At 39.0% G+C, this 19,237-nt stretch overlaps 1 protein-coding gene and 1 pseudogene across 1 annotated transcript in view; both read right to left on the bottom strand.

Moving 5' to 3' along the window:
- Nucleotides 1-19,237, bottom strand: part of LYRM4 (LYR motif containing 4) — a 140,714-nt gene that overhangs the window by 60,614 nt on the left and 60,863 nt on the right.
- On the bottom strand, nt 4,680-4,802 carry LOC141983561 (U5 spliceosomal RNA; annotated as a pseudogene).

Below are 19,237 nucleotides of genomic sequence, written 5' to 3'. Positions count from 1 at the left end.
TATCTATACTGAACCCTGAATTATACTATATCCATAATTTATGCCTGGCTTCAAAAGGATCAGGGCATGTTACTTCACAAAGGAGAAAGTAATAAAAGCTTAAATAGTTTTTGTATAGCAGGCTACTCGAAACAAACTCCGTTTATATTTATGTACAGCAATGACTAAAAGGCAAAGGCCACAGGGAAAAGAGCCCTATTCATGGGAAATGTCTTATAACATGTGGTGGTGATAAAAAATACAAAAGATCTTTCAGCCCCAAGATCAATTTATTTTTAAAGTGGTTATGGGATTACTATAGAGAAAGTCAAGTCAAACTACAGTGGAATGTTTAATTTCCATCCCTGCCCCATCTTTGCTCTCATTTCTCACCACTGCCTACTTCATTCTTCCAATTAATCCAACCGCATCTCTACCCCCTTTTAATTTCTTATCCTCTGTCTTCCATTCTTCCTTCCACTATGTCCCCCATCTCCAGAGCTTTGTCCTCATCAGAATCATCAGGTACCCAACCTGTATTCCCTCTATGCGGAGCACGTGCACAGCCGCACAAGAGGCCATCAAGGGCTGATTAGTGCAGGTACACACACAGGTGCGTAGCCACAGGGGGTGGATTGGGGTAGTGGGGTAAGGTGGGGGGCGGTGATGGGGGAGCTTTGGGGTGCAGGGCTACGGTGGGGAATGACGCCTCTCTCTCTCTCAGCCTCGGGGCTGCGGCAGGGGAGTCCTCTCTCCCCACCGCAGCTCCGGGGCTGGGATTCAGAGTCCTCTCTCCCCACATGGAGCTGGGGGAGTCCTTGGGAGTCAAGAGACTTTGGGTCTTTCCCCAGTTCTGCCACTGAGTTTTTGTGTGGCCTTGGGAAGTCACCTCACCCACACTGTGCCTCAGTTTCCCTATTTTCCAAATGGGAATAATAATAATGACATTCCTCTGTAAAACACTTTGAGACTTATAAACGAAAAGCACTAAATATTGTTGGCTTTTAGATTTGTGTTTTAAAAGGAAATTACCAAAACTAGGACTAATGGAAATGTTTTTGTGACTGTTTTTGTCTGATTTCCAATTACAGCAATTCCCTGTTGTGGATTTAAATCTCCCCTAGCAGTGTTTGAAAAGCTTTTTGTGGGCAGGAACACACGTGGTTATCTAAGGGCCTGATCCTGCAAAGTATTACTCATGTAGCTGTTACTCATATGAATGGCTTCATGGAATGAAGTGCGAGAACTTCATGTCAAGTGAAAGTTTGCCTGAGCCCATGTGTTTGTAAAGTGCTGTGTAAATTTACAGAGCTATGTGTGTTCCACGGTAATAACCGAGACACTGGAACATTGTATGTGTGCAAGAGAATCTGAAGGTGAGTTTGACTGTGTTACTTTAATTGTCCAAGCTGATCCAGTGTAAAAATATAAACAACATGAAGGTTGAATAGTCTATAAGCCTTTTAAAGTGCTTTGCACTGTTAATACAAGAGGATGGTAGTAAGGGCAATTTGAGTGTTTTTAAAAATTATTTTGAGCCTTAATGTCCTGATATAAAAAGAAACATTTACTTTGATTTCTAATATTGCAGTATTACATTTTACATTCAGGTGAGACCTTTACAGATGAAGCCCTGTCTGAACATGTCATAAATATAAAGGGAAGAGTAAACACCTTTAAATCCCTCCTGGCCAGAGGAAAAACCCTTTCACCTGTAAAGGTTAAGAAGCTAAGACAACCTCGCTGGCACCTGACCAAAATGACCAATGAGGAGACAAGATACTTTCAAAGCTGGAGGGGGGGAAACAAAGGGTTCTCTCTGTCTGTGTTGTCTTTTGCCGGGACCAGAGCAGGAATGCAGGTCAGAACTCCTGTAAAGGGTAAATAAGCAATCTAGTTAGATATGCGTTAGATTCTCTTTTCTTTAAATGGCTGAGAAAATAAGTTGTGCTGAATGGAATGGATATTCCTGTTTTTGTGTCTTTTTGTAACTTAAGGTTTTGCCAAGAGGGATTCTCTATGTTTTGAATCTGATTACCCTGTAAGGTATTTACCATCCTGATTTTACAGAGGTGATTTTTTTTACTTTTTCTTTAATTAAAATTCTTCTTTTAAGAACCTGATTGCTTTTTCAGTGTTCTTAAGATCCAAGGGTTTGGGTCTGTGTTCACCTATACAAATTGGTGAGGATTTTTATCAAGCCTTCCCCAGGAAAGGGGGTGTAGGGCTTGGGGGAATTTTGGGGGGGAAAGACGTTTCCAAGTGGGCTCTTTCCCTGTTATATTTGTTAGACGCTTGGTGGTGGCAGCAATAAAGTCCAGGGACAAAAGGTAAAATAGTTTGTACCTTGGGGAAGTTTTAACCTAAGCTGGTAAAAATAAGCTTAGGGGTTTTTTTATGCAGGTCCCCACATCTGTACCCTAGAGTTCAGAGTGGGGAAGGAACCTTGACAGAACATTAAATATCTTAAGCATTTTGCATAAGAGGAAAAGATTCTTCCTATCCAAAATTTCCCTTCTCTTTCCAAACTATGGCACAGTGCTCTCTGAAAGCACACTTTCCTACAGATAGATAACCTAATAAATAATGTGAATATGTATGGTAAAAGTCATACCTGTTTAACTATTGAGAAGAAAATATATTTTATTATTTAATTTAAAAAAACCAGACAGGGTCTATACAAATGTAAAAATTAAAAATTAATCAGTGGACAAATGTGGATCTGGGGTTTAGTATGGTTATTTTGTGGCCATATTGATCCATTTCCCACAATGAACAGACTTCAGCACCGAATGCATTAAACATTATTTCCAGTTATAATCTCACATTTTTGCCAAGCTTCATGACAAAACATCAACTGATAACACATAATCCTCTCTCCCCCCACTATGCAACAAGGGCTTGATCAGGTACTTATAAAGAATAAGTTCTTTGCACTAATTTTGACAATAAAATTTCAGTTACTTAGTGATCTTAAAATGTAAAAAAATTCCTCTCTATACAACTTTAGATAATTGCTATGTCTGGAACAGGAAGGCTAAATATGGGGGTTAAGAAAACACAAACATCATCTTAACTGAAGGGAGTAAACCTGAAAGAATATAATCCTGCATTGTGTGCCTTTATTGATATAATAGGTGCTCATTTTAAGTGTTAGTCACTGCTAAAATAATTATTTGTAGCGCTGAAGGTTAGACTCACTGAGAAACTCAATCAGTAAAATCTTATATTACATTTGTCTTCCGGTAACTAGTCCATTGCATCTTCCTCTAGAATTACACCTCTGATCTATTTTCTGGGACCTCAGCAGAGTGTTTTCATACTCAGGCTATGAAAGTGCTTATACAGCAATGACTGATGCCCTTACAGAGAGCTCTTACAGAAGCACTTTGATTTGTTTAGGATTTTTTGGTTGCGTCATTCAGCTCTAATGATCCTCTTGAAGTAACATTATGATGCTTACAACCACAATTCACTGACACACAAGTACTTTTATGCCAACATGATGACTATTAGTGTGAGGAACACTTGTTTAATTTACACCCAGAAACAATCACAGGTTTTACTGCAGGCATCTTAACATGCCATTCCAGCCGCCTGAACCCCCTCTCACTCAGTTTAAAGCATATTTTATTTAAGCCTGGAGAAACTTTTTAGAGTTGGTTGCCAACTGCCACATTAGAACTCACCATGTTACTTCATCCACTAACTAAAAAATTACCCAGATATCATTAGTGTTAATGTAACACTGGTACAGAAGTTGGCTTTAAAATTCAACATTGTATGGATTCGCTGGGTCCTTACGCATTCAGATTTAGCCTGTTCAGCATTATAATGGGAAGACTGGGCCAGGTAGGATAATTTTCTTGGAAACTTATTGTTCATTGTCAGGTACACACTTCAGCCACAGGAGAAACCTTGAGTTGTTATGCACGGAGAAAGCAGGAAATCATCTCAGAAGAACTAACAGTCTAAAAGCAAGGGACCCAGTTATTTGTAAAGGGCCACATATCTGTACTGCTGTGGAGACAACAAAATCAAACATAACTGAATACAATGGTGTATATTTTTATCTCTAGGCACAGAACATTGTTCTATTAGAGTTAATGAGAATGTGATATGTACGTTGTAAAGGAGAATCTGTTTTGCGGTTTAAGAACTACAGATGACGCATATAACTGAGTGTATGGTTGATTAATATCTCAAAGCTGCCAGTCATCCTTATCCACCCTACCACATTGGCAATGGAGAATGGCATGGTGGAGGAGGACATGGTACGTAGTCTTGTGCAAAGCATGTCTAATCTAAAACAGTGCTGTGAATGCCTGTTCACCATTAGGAAAATCTGTGTGTATGGATATAAGATGTGTTACAGGTGTGCCAAGGGAAATCAAATGGTAGTAAACACAGCAAGTTTCTTTAGGGTAAAGATTGCCATAGCATCTTCATAAATATTTGCAGGGAGTTACTGAATGGACTATTGACTACGCTATTTTTTCTCCCCTTCTGTACCCATTACCAAACACCTTTACCTAACTCTCTTTGGATGCAGAAGTTAGAATTTTCTACACTAAATACTAGTGAGGGCTCCAGCATCAGGGCACAAAAGCTTCACTTCACACTTCCTCTCTTTGCAGAGGCTTTCCTTACTTCTGCTTATGTTCCAAGAGTTTGGCCCAAAATCTGAACATATGCTTTGAAACTCTTTATGTGAAAGACACTATAAAAATCTAAAGTTGTAAGAGAAATCTGGACATTACATTTTTAGGAAATCTTTAGTAAAAGGCGAAAGATTTATACGATCTGAAGAGAAACCAGAGTATGTCAAGACCAACCTTTTTGTATTCACTGTAGTCTTTTTCAAAGAACATTCTGGGTGGACAAGAGAATTAATCCATTAAATGTATTAAATAGAACTGGTGTAATCAATCGCCATACACTCACTGAATATTAGAAAAGGAAAGGTTATTCACCTTAACTGGCGCTTGAAACACACTATTCTTTGTTTTTGTACAGGGGAAGACTGAGAAAAAGGAAAATGAGGAAGATTTGTTTAGAAGTAATTAAAAAATACTACCAAAGTTAAAAAGCTTTTGAAGCAATCATCTGTGCTGAGCACTAAGTGTGACATACCAGGGTGCAATCCAGACTAACGAGTAGTTGTGTCACCCCTAGTCTATAACCTGCCCTTTACAATGCCTTGCTGCTCTAGCCTTCAGTCTGGACTGTTCACACACAGCCTCCAGCATATAAATCACACCCAGCTATGTCTCTGTGTGTGCTGCAGCCAGCCAGCCACACCTTGGCTCTTACCAGCCTCAGTTGTACTGCAGGGTGGCCCCAACACACTCCAAGTCCTAGATTTTCCCCAGAAATGTATTTCGTGTACTGCCCAGCCCTCGCCTGGACAGTACAAGATTACATAATATTCATTATTGCTTTAACAGAAATAATATGCACATATCTTGCCATCACAAACGACGTTTCCCAGACACTTCAATTTAAACACACTGGATTAAATAAAACAATAAAACAAGTTTATTAACTACAAAGACAGATTTGGCATAAAAGTCAGAAATGGTTACAAGAAAATAAAGTTAAAATACTATTGGTGCCTCACTTAACAAATTACATCACATTCAAATAAAATTTGTTGGTATATGCTTTCAGCAGTCTTACTGAGTTCTTAGGTCAGGACTAGGGCTGTCACTTAATTGCAGTTAACTCACACAATTAACTCAAAAAATGTAATCAGAATTAAAAAAATTAATTGTGATTAATCGCACTGTGAAACAATAGAATACCAATTGAAATTTATTAAAATATTTTTGGATATTTTTCTACATTTTCAAATATATTTATTTCTATTACAACACAGCATACAAAGTGTACAGTGCTCACTTTATATTATTATTTTTGATTACACATATTTGCACTGTAAAAATGATAAACAAAAGAAATAGTATTTTTCAATTCACCTCATACAAGTACTGTAATGTAATCTCTTTATCGTGAAAGTGTAACTTACAAATGTAGATTTTTTGTTATATAACTGCATTCAAAAACAAAACAATGTAAAACTTTAAAGCCTACGAGTCCACTCAGTCCTATTCCTTGTTCAGCCAATTGGTTATCTGCAGGAGATAATACAATTTGCAGGAGATAATGCTGCCCCCACTTCTTGTTTACAATGTCACCTGAAAGTGAGAACAGGCATTCACATGGTACTGTTGTAGCCAGCATTGCAAGATATTTACGTGAAAGATGTGTTAAAGATTCATATGTCCCTTCAAGCTTCAACCACCGTTCCATAGGACATACGTCCATGCTGATGCGGGGTTCTTCTCGATAACGATCCAAAGCAGAGCGGACCGCTGTATGTTCATTTTCATCATCTGAGTCACACACCCAAAAATATTTAAATAAATGATATTCTATTATTGTTTAACAGCATGATTAATCACGCGAGTAATCACGATTATTTTTTTTTAATTACTTGACAACCCTAGTCAGGACTCCTTCTCCCCAGAATCCAGGGAATGCTTCTTAGTGATCAGAACACCATACAGTGAAATCTTGTGACTTTGCATAAACTGTTGCCACACACATTTCAATCAAGACAATAATGACCAGCAAATTATGAGTTTTGAAATGATACCTCACAAGGCATAATTTGTACAATGATTAGTACAATAATGTGTAGGGTGTGGATCCATGGGTACATTCTGTCACTCTAACAGAATGCTGTATTTTCTGGAGTCCTCGCTGTCTCATCTAAAAAAACTAAATTTGAAATAAAAACGTGAATGACTGGTGTTCCCACACTACAGGGCTGACCTAAGAGATTCTAGTTTTAGGAAGCAATTGCACTTCTCTGTAACTGAACTAGTGAAGATGACAAGCTGCTTGGTCTCTATGCAGAAAGAGAGAAGAGACAGAATGATGTACACATTCTGCAGGCAGGCTCAGAAATATGATTGGCACTGGCAGTAGAGGATGTTATACTGTCATTTCTCTCCTCCGATCAAAAGCAGTGAATGTTTGCTTTTCTACAGCTACTGAGACACAGAGGAGACTCAGGAGATTAAGTATAACTGGTGAAAAGCAGCAACAACCATTGTTCTTGTTGAATTGTGGGTTTTCCCTTCCCTCCCACAGTATAAGATAACAAAATACAGTTCAGTATGGATGCTAAATACTGGCTGGAAATAAAGTTTGGAATAATATTCAAAGTGAAATGAAGACAGTCAGATCTAATAATTGCTGCCTCTTAGAACTATTCAATATGGAATTTGATGTTTAGTTTTAAACAAGATTACAAAATTGGAAAGATTTTCTATTTTAATTTTTTAATAAGAGGTTTAAATCTTTGAAAAGTGAAAATAAACCAGGAGATTAAAAGCTGAAAATATGAATAAAACCCATAAAACATATTTTTTGTTATATAAATTTAGGATGTTAAATCTGTCTTTTATTTCTATTTTGCTGGGAGTATTTTTCAGGACTTCTTAAAACATTTGAAGGTGTATTTATATGGCTATTTTGTAAGATTTTTTTCACCATTTAATTTAATGTAATACTTTAAATTGATAAATACAATTTATAGAAATTATACATGCACACAGACACAGATAAGGCCTAAAAACAACATATAAATGAAAAATCAAATGGGTATGTAACAAGTAAATGATAAATGTTAATCATAAATGGACAAAGTAGGCTAGGCCAAGAAAGGAAAAATATTTAACAAATGAAAACAAGAATGAAAAATTATGTTGCAGATGCACCCTATCTCTTCCCTGTCTTTTTGGTCTGCATGTTGCCTATTCAAAATTGTTAGCTGGCTGTCTATATAAAAAAATAATTTATAATAATTTTCAAAAAACAATTATTCCTCAGTTTCCTCAATTATTCCTTCCTTTCATCCTCTGTTCCTAAAATTTATCCATATATCATGTATTGAACTGTGTACAAAATTGTAGATGTGATTGTTGATAAAGGAAAAATGTAGAGTGACATCCTCAAGAAGTTTCTGTAGCTTGAAATGGAATTACCTATTTTTAAGATAGGGAATATCTCTACAAATTGGTAGAATCCTTCAATCTGGAGGAACTTTTTAAGGATGGACACTTGATTAGTGACTTTTGTCATGGCTCCACAAACCAGCTGCTTTTTTTTATTTCCCACCACCACCACAGCAAACAAGTTCATAAATCTATCAGAATTAGTAGCTTCCTCTGTGGAACATTTTCTACAGTGTTGAATTAAAAGGCTGATGGACCAGTATGACTGCAAAGTGAAACCAAAATCAATAACAGGACACAAAGTATAGGTAACACTTGGCCTCAGCAGTAAGCTCAGTTACTTCTCTCGTATCCCTGTGCAGCCTCTCAGTTTGATTACTGACTTCTTTTCCCATGCATGAATGACTAAATTACAACTTGATATAGAGACCACGTTTGACAGTTTGCAAATGGATTTATTACTCATGGAAAAAATTCATCAGTCCAATTCCTCTTTGAAATAACTAATAATTCAAGTCTCTGACATCAGAACCATCTGACCCAATATAATCTTGTTGAGATCATAGCCCTGAACTATTAAATTGTAATTTATCACTACTCAACACAGAGCACTGATTACTGCAACTTGTAGGAGAGTCTGAGGGAAGATGGAAAGTAATTGTAAAATAAACAAATACTTTTTATCATTCCAACTTAAATATATTTGTTTAAACAGGGGTGGAACAAATATGCACAATGAGAAGGAAATTCCTACTGTTATTTCAGGAATGCTCTAAAACTATTACTTACGGTGTTAATGTGGACGTAGACCAGTTTAGATAGGATATTAACTATTGCTCTCTAGTTTGTTCTTTGCTTTAATGTTTTAAGTTAATTTGGTATTCTTGAAAGGTGCTTTACATCCCTGGGGACTGAAGTCCTCTTTTTATTCACAGAATAATTAGACTACTGGCAGTAGCATCGTAAATTATTCACATTATCCTGACAATGTATTTATAAACCTGATCTGGAGGAACCAACTCTCAGTGTGAGAGGTGAAATTAGTTTTTATGCTTGATAATTAATCATACTTAGTTTTTATATAGCTCTTTTATTTCTTTATTTTTAAGTATTTAAGTAGAAAATTTGAAATTGACATTTCAAAAGGTCAGTGAAAAACATGAAATTAAAACCTCCAATCCATTTTTTTGTTGCTTACTGAGCATGCACTTTGAAATGCCAGGAGAAAAGTGTATGTGTTTGCGTGACTTATTTCACTGAGGTAGGGCCTGGCTGGAGCCAGCTGGCTTGTTCTTGGGAAAAAGCAGCAACCACGCTAATATAGCCCTGGCTGTGACAGTGATGTGTGGCATTGAAAAGGCTACAATATCAACTTGCTTAGCTTGTCAAAGGCATCCTGGAACTGCTATAATGTATACATAACTTCCATAAAACTGTAGGGTCCCAGCTGCATCTTCTCTAGTAGTTTCAGTAGAATGAATGAATAGTGAGTTGGGTGGAAAAAGATGGATTCTGAACCCCAAACTCCTGGGCTGCAACATGTGGTAGGGGTGACCTGATGGATCTGCTGGTACATAACACCAGTGCTTAGATAGTGAATACATGTTATGTACTTTGCCATTTATTATAGCAGGCACTTGGTTATACAGAAGTTACGGTTGCAGAATAGTTTCATTAGAACACTTTCCCTTCCTCCCTCACTAATAACTTTCATAAACATTCACCATTTTAGCTGAAATTTTTCAGATTTGATCTGTTCTCAAAGGAATATTTTTTCCCCAGGAAGTCTAAGCAAGATCCATTCATTCATTTCCAAGTACAGCAAGAACAAAAAGCAAACAACAGAAGAACACTTTTCCCATTTAAAAAAGTTTGCAACCACACTTTCTTTAAAAAAGAAAAAAGAGGACTATAGCAATTATGGTTGAAATATGAAACTTGACATAAATACAGATCCTCTCTGAGAACTAGTTAAATGTCAGTTGAATGTATTACCCTTTGTTATTAATAGGTACTATAGAATATACTGGATGCGCAATGTGGGCAAATTAATACAGCTGCAGCTATCTTTAAAAAAAAAACCAGGAAGTTCTAGAAGTTGAGTACGTGATCTTGATACCTTGATGTGGTATTATTAACACTAGCTTTTTTCAATGTAATTATATTTAAGGGGGAGAGAAGTTTCCATTTAAGTTTATTTGATTACATGACAATAAAGGGACACTATCAACTTGAAATCATTTTTTAAAAAGTTAAAAGCCATACCACACCTGGCCCGTAAGTTGCCCTGCCAATTTTTAAAATAATTTTTTTTTTAAAGTTTCTCTCTCAGCTGTTGCTGTGTGAAAGATCCACATAACACAGGAAGCCAGCTGAATGAGACTGAAAACAAAATACTATCAAACGCAGAAAGAAAAACATTAAAAAAAAAAAGAGAATATTTTTCTTTAACCTCTGTTATTGTAACAGTCACAAAGGTAAAAAAAACAGAAATCTGATTTAAGTTAATGCTGTTGCTTTAACATTTTTGTTAATCAGTATTTATCTATAAACTTAATGCACAAAAGCCTCTGAAATACCCTCTCCATGCTCTTGGCAACTGTGTTTACTCACATTGCCACCAGGTGCCAAGCTACAAGGTTACTTTCTGAACACTACCGCTAATAAGATGACATGATTATAATATTTAATGTCACCAGTATACATAGTAGACACTGACAATTTAAGTGTATTCTGCTTTTATATGTCTACATTTGGTAACATACCAGTAAGACAGGTGACCCAAGAGTCAAAGCCCATTATTCACCACCTGTACAAACCATGAGCTAACTGCATCAACATCATGCAAATCAAGACTTGATCCTGCACACTGTCTTAAAAAATGCCAGTCTAAACAATAACCCCCTGTATTAAGCTAAATTTCATACTTCAAGCTTTCTACAGAAATAAGTCCCCTTCCCCCCTTTATTCCTATCATAGAAAAGTGTGTCATATTAACTTTTTCCAATACTTAAAACTCATCTGTTAAATCTCCCCTTTAAAAGCATTTTAAGTGTACTCTAAATATAACTATACTGTAATTTTCAAACACTTGAGTAAAGTTTCATTAATACTTCTGATGTGAATGCATTGCTGAGAAGAGCAGGTTTTAGGTACTATAGCTCTGTACATCACTTTTAACAACCAGGTAGCGGATGATGCTTTTTTATGTGATTCCCAATGATTCTAGTAATCAGAGTCAGGTAGATTTAGGAGATTTTCAGATAAGTCACCAACAGGATGAAGATTACATCACTCCAGGGTGAATTCTGCTCCAAAAATTAAAAATTCTGCGCTCAATATTTGAAAATTCTGAAAATTCTGCATATTTTATTTGTCAAAACAACACAATACAATCACGCCAGTTTCAATTATTTTGGTAATTTATTTCAGAATACCTGGCAGCAACGATGTCTGTAACAATACAGACAACAAGAGAGAGTCAGGAAATGTTTTTTGACAAACAAATTCCTTACTAGGCATATTAATACAGAACTCTGACTAATAATTCATTTAAACTTCAATACAGAACTGTACTTCCCAGACCCCTCAGAAGCAGTGCAAAGGCTTGGGGGGAGTCAGGGGTAACGAATGAACTGAGGGACAGGAAAGTAATTGCCGGAAGGAGTCTGGGTGTGAACTTGGAGGGTTGTTGGATGTGGGTGGGAGAAGTATAGAACAGGTTTTTCTTGGGCAGGGAGGGATTGTTAGGGAGCCTCCACCATACAGACCTTGGCTGACCCTTAGCCTCTCTCATTCAGTCAGGCACATCTGCCCCTGTCCACGTGTCCCTGCACCCAGGGGTGCCAGAGGCTTCCCAAACGTGGGGGGACTGGGGACCCTGCACCCCCTTGAGGCCCTGCCCCCACCCCCTTAAGGCCCTGCCCTTGCCCCTCCTCTCCCCCCCAGAAGCCCCTACCCGGCCAAGCCGGAAGCCAGAGTAGGGCCGGGGAGCCTGCTCCTCCCACCTAGGGTGGGCCAAAAGCGTTGGCCTTGGAGCCGCAGCCCGGCCATGATAAGAGCTGTGCGGGCAGCTGTGGGGAGACGTGGTGGACCATCGGGAGGTGGATGGTCTGCAGCTCCCCACAGTGCCTGCAGCGCAGCTCTTTCTGTGGCTGGGCTGCGGCTCTGAGGTGTCCCCCCCCACAGCCAGAGCTGTGTGGGCAGCTGTGGGGAGCCACTGTGGAGTCGCGGAGCCTCCACTTGCCCTGAGCCAGGTGGGGACACAGCGTGGGGGCTGTTCTCAGCCCCCCTGCACAGCAGGCAGGTGGAGGGTACGTGCACGGGGCTCCCACAACTACCTGGGCTCCCTGGCTGGGCTGCATGCTGGCCTGGCTGGGGCCTCGGGGGGAAGAACGCAGGCCCAGCCGCAGAGAAAAGTGGGAGGGCCCTGGTCCCCCCCGGTTCCATGCCCCTGCCTGTACCCCCCCATCCCTATGTGTCCTTGCACCCGCACTCAGTCACCCCCCCTCACCCCATCCCCATACCCCCTCTCGTATCCCCATGTGTCCCTGCACCCCCATTCAGCCACCCTCTTCCCTGTCTAGAAACCCCCTCCCCCACATGGCCCCGCACCCCCACTCAGCCACCCCTCCCCCCATTCCCATGTGTCCTTGCACCTCCCTCCCTGTCCCCATTCAGCCTCTGCCCCTGTCTGTGCCTACCCCCCACTAGCCTTTCTGAACCCCAGTTTGTGATCCAAAGCAGCCCCATGTGTGCCATGCTCTCCATTCCCCCATATACCATGCCTCCTGATCTGGCCCCATGGGCAGGGTGCTATGAGAAAGGCAGCCTCTTTCTCTTCCCTATCCCCAGCTGGGGCTGCTTCCATCTGGGAGAAGCTGCTCTCTGTTCTGGTACTACAGTGTCCCCAGCGGATGAAAGGAGGAACTGCAGCACCATTCCGACAATGTATTTTCTGTGGGGGAAAAAAATTCTGTGCGGGGCATGAATTATGTGCATGTGTAGTGGTGCAGAACTCCCCCAGTAGTATTACATTCAGCAGGACTAACAGAGCCTTCGATAACTTGAAATAGCAAAGCTCAATGTTCATAAACAACCAACCCCATAAACTGACCAATGGCAGGATGAATCCCACTTGTAGCTCATTTCTTTGCTCTGGTTGTGTGAACAGCCCTAGCATGAAAAATAAATTCATTTTGCAATAGCCCTTCTGTATAGAAACTAACTTTTTTCTTTAAAGTCCCATAACATCTATTCTCATCATACTCGGCTAGGTGCCTCAGTGTGCATGGTGCCGGATGATATCAAAACCACCATGCAATTTTCCTGGGTCATGGAGTCAACCCCATGTATAATAGGTCTGATAAGTGGCTTTTTAATATTATATTGCGCTTTCCCCCCTAAATTTATTTTAAAAATATTTTATACGGTGTTGAATACGAAATAAATTAAAAGCTGTGCAATATAATAAAGAAAAATGCCACTTACCTAACCTCTCATAATGTAGTCTACAGAGTTCAGAGAGGTCTGTCTCTTACCAGCATGCTACATGCTGGGCTGTCGGAGTAGACCAATGAACTAGTCATATGACAATGAAGAATGTCATGTAACCTAAAAGAAAAAGAAAATATAAAGGTCTTTAAAAAATAAAAAGAAGGTAAGAATAAGCTGGTGGGTTCTTGGGGTCGTTATAATAATTAAATTATAAATTAAAAATGAATTATAAGTTATAAATTTATACAACTGGGCATTCATCATACATACATTACTGAAGTTGATATTTTAGCAATGTCATTTGTGGTTCACCTTGAATAATTCTATTTCTATTAGTCTAGTGTTTTATTTTTCCTTTTAGTGAAGCAGAAAAAAGGTTTATTCTCTAAATCAACACAATTCCTGCAACATTTTCTTAAGTGAGCTCCATTCACGAAGAGATGTTTTGCTAAATATGGCTATAAGTTTCCCAGTGATCAAAATAGCAAAACCAAGCAGTTTGATAACTGCATTACATTCATTTTTAATCCATCTACATCACATCTAAGGGGAAGATTTTATCAAAATAAGGTGTCAAAAACAATTAAGCTGGGCTACCAAAAAAACTTTGATTGTAAATCTAAGTGTGTTCTGATCTGAAGGATTCTTTGTAGTGACCCCTTAACTCCTGGGGGAATTCTGTGCATCTGAAGATGCGCATAATTCATCTAAACAACAAGGAGTCCGGTGGCACCTTAAAGACTAACAAAGTTACAGATGCAGACATAAATATACTGACACATGAAGAGAAGGGAGTTACCTCACAAGTGGAGAACCAGCGTTGACAGGACCAATTCGATCAGGGTGGATGTAGTCCACTCCCAACAATAGATGAGGAGGTGTCAATTCCAGGAGAGGCAAAGCTGCTTCTGTAATTAGCCAGCCACTCCCAGTCCCTATTCCAGCCCAAATTAATGGTGTTAAATTTGCAAATAAATTTTAGTTCTGCTGTTTTTCTTCTGTTTCTGAAGTTTTTTTGTTCAAATACAGCTACTTTCAAATCTGTTATAGAATGTCCAGGAAGATTGAAGTGTTCTCCCACTGGCTTTTGTGTGTTATCATTCCTGATGTCCGACTTGTGTCTATTTATTCTTATCCCCTGATAATCCATCTGTCCCTCATAATTTTGTTTTTTTCCAGCATAAAATACATTCTGCCCAAGAACAGATGCAGTTCTGCCTTTTGCCCAGCAGAGTCTGCTGTGGCACCAGGCCAGCCAGATAGATGAACAGAGATGGCTGCTCTGGCACCACAGCGGCTTCTGATGGGCAAAAGGCAGAACTGCAGCACTTCTTGGGCAGAATGTATTTTGTGTGTGGGGGAAAAAATATTCTATGCGTGCCCAATGCTGCAGAATTCCCCCAGGAGTAGAAGTTCATCACAGCACCCTGCCCGTGGAGCCAGGTTAAGACAGAGTGGGGAACACAGAGCTGCTAGGGGGTCACAGACTGGGGTTCAGAATGCGTAGTAGGGGGATAGACTGGGGCTTGGTCTCAGGAGCTAGTGGGGCGACAGTATTGAGTCTGGGGACAAGGTGGGGGGCTGCAGAAACCCATTGGGATGGGGGGGGTGGGGACAGGGGCAGATGTATCTGATTGACAGAGAGGCTTGGGGTTAGTTAGGGTCTGCATGGGCGAGGCTTCCCAATTCCCTAACAATCTCCCCTCCTCACCCCCACCCCCAAAAAACACCTCCTCCCACCCACACCCACCACCCTCCAGGTTCACTCCCAAGCTTCTTCCCTCTCCCTCAGTTCCTCTGTTACCCCTGACCCCCCAAACCTTTGCAGTGCTTCTGACAGGTGCAGGAAATACAGCTCTGTATTGTAATTTAAATGAATTACTCAAAGTTCTGTATTAATATGCCTAGTCAAAAATCTATTTGTAAAAAAAAATAAATTACCAGAATCTTTTTTTTGGTCTGTATTGTTACAGACATACTTGCTGACAGATATTTTGAAATAAATTACCAAAATAATTGAAACTGGAATGTTTATATTGTGTTATTTTGACAAATAAAATATGCAGAATTTCCAAATATTATGTGCAGAATTTTTATTTTTTTGGTGCAGAATTCCCCCAGGAGTACCCCTTTGACACTATTTATGTGTTCAAAGATGCCACAGTAAGAATTAAAATTTCATTTAGATAGTATTCCAGCCTCAAAGGCTTGTGGGTGTCTAATACAATACAATAAATAAAATCTACCAATAAAAGACAACATGGCCCAATAGCTGCAGAAGAGAGGAGTGCAGGAAGAGACATAAAACCATGTCTTGTCACATGCCCTAGACTGCTTTTTTCCATAAAAATTATGTATTGGAAAAACAAAAATCACACAATACAATACTCAACCATCTTGACAAACATGTATATAAAGTAACATTGAAAAATGTAATGTGCAGTATCGTTAGTGTTATAAAAACAAACCTGTTGGGAGATCTGATTCAAGTTTGCCTTCTTAAGTATAGCCAAACCATGCTTTAATTGTATTCAATAATCGTGCTCCACAGGCCTCTAAAGCCCAAGACATCATTTGGCAAGATGTTAAAACCTACTACATTCCTTCCATCCATATTCTAATTTTGTTATAACCTGTTAGTTCCAACAAGGCAGGTCTGTCTGTCTTGTCTTTATTTCAATACTGTTCACGGGAACTAGAACAAAAATTAAGCAATCAGCAATTGTAAACAATGTTATTATGCAGGAAGAACCTCAAGGATCCAAAGATGTCATTGCACATCACACCAGCAGTCCCTGACTCTTTTTTTCATTTACACCAGCTGAAAACCCAGCTTCAGTTGCCACTTAAATGCTAGAATTATGTGACTATTTCTACATGACATTACTTTTCGGTTTCCATCTTACATCTCTATATACTATATTTTTAACATATTTATCCACTCTCTAAATGCTCTGTGGTGTGAAGTCAGTTTTTTATTACTAGTTATTTTTGCTAAAGTACAAGCCAGAGGAATAACAAAGACAAGGTTTTAGTCTGTTAAGTAATTCTACAGAAATCCACATCAGTATTTCAGAATACAACATTTTCCAGCATAAAGAAAAAGAATCACCATCTTGCTGCCATGTCCAACCAGAATGCAAATTCTTTCTACATTTTTCACTTCTAATGAACAGAGGGGAAATGTATTAACTGTTATACATAGTCACAAATTCCCTTAGAATAATTTGCTGCAGATCTGGGGCATAATCTGTGGCATACCCAATGACATCACTGGGAGCCAATGTTCCCTCTAATTTTTGACAGGCCGTGTGGGCAAAAAAAATTTTCTGTGCAAATTTTTGACAGGCTGTAGGCGCAAAACATTTCTTCTGTGCAAATTGTTGTGCTTCTATGCAAATTTTTGTGTGCACGGTGTTTCGCCATGTGCGCGGGGTTTAAGATCTGTGTGCACGCGCACAGCTTAGAGGGAACAGTGCTGGGAGCAGGAGCAGATCTCAAAACTAAGAAAAAATGAAAGCAGCTTGTTTCTTCCCTGGTCACAGAGGAACTACAATTGTCAGTTTAACAAAGTCTAGAACTAATGTATTAGTTAAAACCAAATCAGGATGAACTCTTAGAAAAAGTTTAGTCTAAAAGACATTTCTTTAAAACAAAAACAACCAACCTTCCCCCCGCCAAAATCACAAATACTTAGTAGTTACATAATACATCTTCACAAACATTTATTAAGCACCCTGTGAAATAGGTATGAAAAGTGTTATCCCCATTTTACAAAGACAGCAACTGAGACAGAGTCAAATGACTTGTTCAACATCACAGAAGTCTGGTAAAACTGAGATGAAAACTTGGGTGGTCAGAATTCCAGTCCTTCTTTTGACTACATCACCTGGCATAAATAAGTGTATCCAATACAATCATTTCAAGTAGCAAGAGCTTCCCCTGAGGGGGAGAGGGAGGAATTCAGTGGCAGGGAAATTGCATCAGTTTGAGATCCATAACACTAGCTTAATTTTATCAAAGCTAGTTAAGTGGTTTTCATCCCCAAAGGATGAATACTTTCCACTATTATGTTCTTCACATTTATTTTTTAGCAATGATAATTGTGTTCTGTGCATCTATTATTTTATGTTGGCATTTAGCATAGGTTGCTTCAAGAATATGACCACTGGGTGTATATGGATTCCAGAATTCCTAATAAAAAGACAGAAGACTGTGCCATGGGCCACCTGAGCCACTGGGGGAGAGGGTTGGAGGGGAATAAAACAGAGAATCAAGAGACATGTTAAATGGAAAAATTATTATCAAAAAACAAACACAGAACTACTTTACCAATTTCTTGACTGCAACAGGAAGGGCCTTGAAAGAAATGCATTCAGACGAGGAAGGACCACAAGCAAATGATGACCTCGATTTTACAAACTGCCAAAGCCTTTGCGAATACTCAGGAAGTGGTCTCTGTTTAGTTGATATGGACTCCAGATTAAATAAAACCAACCAGGAAGTCATTATCCACTGTAATTTTTCAAGATTTGGTTTTAGAAAATGATGACTAAAAACAGAGAAAATGTCCAGGTAGGTTTCTTTAAAGTGACTTAGAATTCATGTGGTGTTCATGCTTTCCTCTTATATCACTACATATTTATGCTTTCTTTGGTTAACTTCTTGGTGGCCCATAGTAGAAAGGAGGCAAAGTAGCCTGTGTGGCTACACACTATGGGAAAGATAGAATGCAAACAGTAATTGACACTGCTTAATTTTTTTCCTGGAACTTTCTTTTACATATGAATTTCACTGCTAATTAATCCACTGATTTATCCCTAAATGTATGCAGTCACAATCCAAATAAACCTTCCCTCCCCACCCCCCGAAGTTACTATTTGCTAATATAACCACAAATAAACGTGGATGAGTAAAAAACAACAACCAGAAACCAAAAATCTGAATTCAACTCGAAGTACTAAAAGTGGACTATGATTTCTATAAGATGTGCATTTCTAAAAAATGATCACAAACTTCAGTTTGCAACAGTATTCAGTAAAAACAGTAGTGTTTTTATTATGAATATGTGTTTTCTACAACATGGGTTTTGGAAACAGCATCTCAGCACGATTATAGTCACAGGTTTCTGGACATAACAGAACATAGGAATATTGATGTCAAATGTGTCATCATGTCAGACTCCTCTTCTCAAGGTCTGAATCTCCCCAAGTATGTTGCTGCTCTGTTAGGTCCACAAACAATATAAATGTGGCCTGAAGACATAAACTGGGAAAAACTGCCAACTGGATTGAGGCAGATGTGGCTTTATCAGGTCTTATAGGCTTTTGTCTCTTAGAGCAGGGTTCTCTGAACCTGAGCTCTTGGGTCTGTTTTCTAAGACTTGACTTAAGGAAGAATAAGATTGTGCTTTCCTAAAGAGAAGAAAGGGGAGCAGACTACTTCAACAACTGTGTCCACTAATAGTACAGTAACTCCGCGCTTAACGCTGTAGTTATGTTCCTGAAAAATGCGACTTTAAGCGAAACGATGTTAAGCGAATCCAATTTCCCCATAAGAATTAATGTAAATAGGGGGGGTTAGGTTCCAGGGAAATTTTTTTCACCAGACAAAAAAAACATATATATCTACACACACACACACACACACAGTATAAGTTTTAAACAAACAATTTAATACTGTACACAGCAATGATGACTGTGAAGCTTGGTTGAGGTGGTGAAGTTAGAGGGTGGAAG

The sequence above is a fragment of the Natator depressus genome, chromosome 2 (assembly GCF_965152275.1).
Source record: "Natator depressus isolate rNatDep1 chromosome 2, rNatDep2.hap1, whole genome shotgun sequence".
Lineage (NCBI taxonomy): Eukaryota > Metazoa > Chordata > Testudines > Cheloniidae > Natator > Natator depressus.
Note: the sequence above shows the minus strand (reverse complement) of the source record. Positions and strands in the feature narration are given on the sequence as shown.